Source organism: Sceloporus undulatus, chromosome 6, assembly GCF_019175285.1.
Source record: "Sceloporus undulatus isolate JIND9_A2432 ecotype Alabama chromosome 6, SceUnd_v1.1, whole genome shotgun sequence".
NCBI lineage: Eukaryota > Metazoa > Chordata > Lepidosauria > Squamata > Phrynosomatidae > Sceloporus > Sceloporus undulatus.
Genome location: NC_056527.1, coordinates 96,257,667 through 96,262,555, shown reverse-complemented (window position 1 = coordinate 96,262,555; position 4,889 = coordinate 96,257,667). Strand labels below are relative to the sequence as shown.

The window sequence follows — 4,889 nt, the reverse complement described above, 5'->3', positions numbered from 1 at the left end:
CCTCCCTCTTTCTCTCCTTTAAATTATTTTGTGTTTTAAAAAATGGACAGGCTTTCTACCTGCCCTCCAAAGTAACACAGTAGGTGGAAGATGGCCAGTGTTTCCCCCTTCCTCTCAATTTGCAAGACCAATTCAGGTTGCAAGGAATTTAGCTATGGCAGACAAGAGAAGCAAGCAAAAGTGTCTTTAAAGTTTAGGCATTCCGAGGAGGGAAAAAAGTGAAAATTGGTGTTGCATGAGGAGGGTTCAGTTGATGTCCAGATCAAAGAAATCTGCAGCTGCTGCCGTACTGCAGCATGAACACTGACACCGCTTTAACTGTCATGGCTACATGAATTGACATTAATGTGTAATCAACTACCTGAGAGCCTTTCTGGCTGAAGAGCGGGGTATAAATAAATTCTATGGAACCTTGGGACTTGTAGTTTGCTGTGGCGCTGGAACTCCCTGACAGAGAAGGCTAAGCATCTCACAAAACAACAAACCTCATAGCCTTGAGCCATAGCCATGTCAAACTGCAAGAATCCCTGTTTTAAAGGGGAGCAGATGAATGCCACAGCCTGTTTGAGGTGTTTGAGCAGTCCCTTAGTGATACCACTGGGTGCAGCTTATGTGTGCAGGGACCCCTCTCCAGTTTTGAGCTAGCAACCCTACAGAGAAAGAGTTGAAAGGGGAAGGAACCTGGCGGCGGTAGGACCCAGCGGATCCGAATGTCGATTCTTTGAGGCCCCCTGGTGGCCGAGTGGAGAACTGACTCCCATCCTCTTCGAAGCAGAGGCAGCCTTTCCTCCGCTGCGAAGCTCCCAGCAGTTTGGATCGCCTCCTGGGCGCATCTGGATCGCAGGTTGCTGCTGCTGGTTCTGCATTGGAGGAGGTGAGCATCTGAGGTCCGCCTTCTCTCCTCTACACCTCTCCATCCCTTTCATCCCCAGCATTCCCCTGATTTTATTTGGGGGGGGACAAAAAAAAGACCCCCCCATTGCTATGATTTTCATCATCATCCTTGCCTCCTCTTCTTCCTCCTCATCGTCCCACTTGCTCCAGATGAAGCATGTAGGATCCCCCTGGTCCATCTCAACATTAACCCCCTCCTTCCTCCCCTCCCCTCCATCCCTTTTATTCAGGGTAACCAGGTATCATCATCATCACCACCACCACCACCATCATCATCATCATCACCATCATCGATTTATAACGCCCTCTTCACCAAAGGGAGCTACATGAGGACATACACGATCCAAAAACGAGCGTAAACAGTGTAAAATCATATGCTAATATGCTAAAAGACTGAAATCATATACTAATATGTTACAAGATTAAAATCATATCCTAATATGCTAATAGACTAAAATTATATCCTAATATGCAAAAAGACTGGAATCATATACTAATATGTTAAAAGACTAAAATCATATATCCTAAAAGACTAAAATCATATAATATACTAAAAGACTAAAATTATATTCTAATACGTTAAAGACTAAAAATAATTTACTAATATGTTAAAAAACTAAAATCATATCCTAATATGCTAAAAGACTAAAATCATATAATATACTAAAAGACTAAAATCATATACTAATATGCTTAAAAAAAACCCCAACAACCAATGCAAAACAGGAGCAGTGCAAAATGTAGGACATCCGAGCAACAAATGGAGGACCTGACTCCAACCAAAGCTAAAAGCACTTACATGAGTGTAAAGCCATGCTGTGTAGCCATGCTTGAAATGGAGGAAGTTTTTGGCATTCTCCATGAGTAGGAGGGTGAAATAGAGGACGTGTCCTGGAAAAGGAGGACCTCTGGCCACCCTGCAGTAATATGAATGTAAAGTCATGCATCTTGGTGAGGCTTAAAATAGAAGACATTTTGGAATGCTTCCTGGACAGGAGGTTGAAATGGAGGACAGGTCCTGAAAAAGGAGGACACCTGGCCACCCTTCCATATCTCTGCATGAATATGAGAACCTCCAAGGCTCTCTCTTTTTCCTTTCCCTCTCTTCACATCCCTCTGCAAAGAGAACAAGCCTTATTCTTTAATACCCTCTCAGTTTTTGGAGGAAGGTCTTTCTCCAAAAAGGGGTGCGCATGTGCCTTCAAAAGTCGCCTGTCCACTTATGGCAACCCCATGAATTTCATAGGGTTCTCTTTGGCAAGGAAGACTCAGAGGTGGTTTGGCCAGTTCCTTCCTCTGAAATACAGCCAACAGCGCCAGGTATTCATGGGCGGCCTGTCATCCAAGTACTAACCAGGGCTGACCCTGCTTAGTTTCCAAGATCAGTCAGGACTTGGTGCCTTGAGGGTATTTAGGAGCAGTTGACTGGTTTCTTGCTCTTTGCTAACCCCACCTTTCGATTCTCTCCTCCTGTCCCTTTTGATCCATATATTATTTCACGCTGTTAGCTATTCACCTCCATTGCATTTTACAATAATTTTAACAAGAAATTACAGTATTTGCATCACTGTGCATGTTTTTCCCTATTGCAAAAAAAATCCCCGTTTGCATCACTATGCATGTCCATTGCTGTTTCCATCCCAGTCCCTTCCCTCTTTGAATCTGGAATGTGTATGATAATGTATTGAGGACTATTAAGGTATTGCTTGCTTTCCTCTCTAGACCCATTTGTGTGCCTTGACAGTGCAATCCTACTCAAAAATCAGCTTTATTTTCTTCAATGGCTCTTCTTTCCAAGTCAGTAGGATTGTGGCCTGAGTTTCTGATTTCCTAGTCCACCATCCCAATCCATTCCTTCCATCAAATGAAGTGGACACTATGCCACTTTAGTGGCATTTTGATAAACAGTGTGTATATTTGGAGAGATTCAGTAGAAAAAATTCAGAAATCTGTCTCTCTCTTTATTAAATTCATATCTCCAGCTTCAGGCTCTCTCCTATGATTCTCAGTTGGAGGAAACAAAATGGATGATGCTCACCCCGGTTCACCCAAGTATCTGAGGTTTCTGGTTTGGATTTTTTTCTCTCTTCCACAGTATGACATAGCTCTGTTTCTGGCACGTCATTTGCACATCTTGCTTTAAACGATATAATAGTGGTCCTGTTGCCATCTTATTTTGGAAGTTGTGAGGTTGGGATACAGAGTATCAGAACAGGCACTTGCAGCATCTAAGAATTTTTTTAAAACACCTGTACCAGTCCAAACCAGCTGGAGGATCTGAAATATCATATATTAAAAAGGCATTTTCTCTCTTGCTGGGGGTGGTTAGGAGGATTAAAAGCCACATTAAAAAAAAGATGCTGTATGTATGTGTATATATGAAGCCCAAACTGCTTCCCTCCCCCATATTAACCTCACAAGTACCCTATTAGGTAGGCTAGATTGTGAGAGAGAACAATTGGCTGAAGGCTGTGAGCTTCATGGCGGAGTGGGATCTGAACCCAAGACTCTCCAGGGGCAATCTGGAGCCATCTGTGCACTAGTACTACTCCAGCATCTGGTATCTTTTTGCATAACACCGCTGTCGTGCTGTGATTCCACTTTGACTGCCATGGTTGCAACCTGTAGAATCCTGGGAATTGCAATTTAGGGAGGATTTTTAGAATTATTAACCGGAGAGCTTGAGTGCCTCACCAAACTACAAACCCCAGGATTCCAGAGGATGGAACCATAGCTGTTAAAAGTGGCTATAATTCTGTAGTGTTAATAGGTCCCCAGTTTTCACTGTGCATCCTAACACAGGTGTTAGTTTTCTGAATGGGCTTGTGATATTTTTGGATAAGGAAAGCACTACTTTTATTGTAATCTGAACCAAAACATAAACCTTAGAAGTGATTTCAATGTTACTGTTTTATGCTTGTGTTGTTGTTGTGTGTCTTCAAGTTGTTTCTGACTTATGGAGAACCTATCATGACTTGCCTAGTGTCACCCAGTGGGTTTCCATGGCTGAGCAGGGGATTCGAACCCTTGTCTCCAGACTCATAGTCCCAGCACTAAAACCATTACACCACGCTGGCTCTCATATGTTGTTCTTGTTGTTGCGTGCCTTCAAGTTGTTTCTGACTTATGGCAACCCTAAGGTGAACCTATAATGGGACTTTCTTGGCAGGATTTGTTCAGAGGAGGTTTTCCATTGCCTTCTGCTGAGGCTGAGAGAGTGTGACTTGCCCAGGGCCACCCAATGGATTTCATGGCTGAGCTGGGAATCGAACCCTCGTCTCCAGAGTCATAGTCTAAAACTGAAAGGACTACACTAGCTGCCTTTGAGCATATGCAGAGTAGTTCTGTCATATAACAAGCACAAACCATCAGGGGAGGGTGCACAACATAACCCTCTCAGAAATCTATGAAATAGCAGACAGTTATTCCCTGTAAGGCAGGGAAATTTAAGGATGAATGGAAATCCTAGGTATCTGTGCCCTTAACCAAAGAGTGGAGAAATTTTGGCTCTCCAGATGTTTTGGATGACATCTTCCATCCCTTACCATTGGCCATAGTGGTGCAGACATCTGAGTGTTGTAGGCCTAAACCATCTGGAAGGCCAAATGTTTCCCACTCGGGCTGTAATTCTTGCGCTAAAGAAGGAAATCTGGATTCCCTAACTGAGAAGACTTGAGAAGAATGTGAAAAAATTGCCTATTGAGCATATGCAGAGTATGTTGGGGCTGGTCCTGTCCAGAAAACCCAAAGGGTCATTTTTAATTATGAACCATGCATAAAACTGACATTTTTAATTATGGTTCATTCATAATACATTATATAGCTTCATGTTTTCATCTCCCTGTGTTTAGTTTACAGGGTACCAAGTGCTTTATTGTATTTTACTATGTGTAAAAACTGAATTCAATGTAGGGAGAAAGTCAGATTATCCTAATTTTGAGGGGGATCATCATCATCATCATCATCATCATCATCATCATCATCATCATCATCAT

At 42.7% G+C, this 4,889-nt stretch overlaps 1 protein-coding gene across 4 annotated transcripts in view; it reads left to right on the top strand.

Moving 5' to 3' along the window:
- The first annotated feature begins 772 nt into the window (after positions 1–772).
- The window catches only part of MPP2 (membrane palmitoylated protein 2), a 73,842-nt gene continuing 69,725 nt past the window's right edge, over positions 773–4,889 (top strand). For 2 of the 4 annotated variants that reach the window (XM_042476895.1, XM_042476894.1), the window contains exon 1: positions 773–874. The gene's annotated coding sequence lies outside the window, so the exon portion shown is untranslated. The remainder of the gene's footprint in view (positions 875–4,889) is intronic. The other 2 variants (XM_042476893.1, XM_042476891.1) reach the window with 1 other exon arrangement.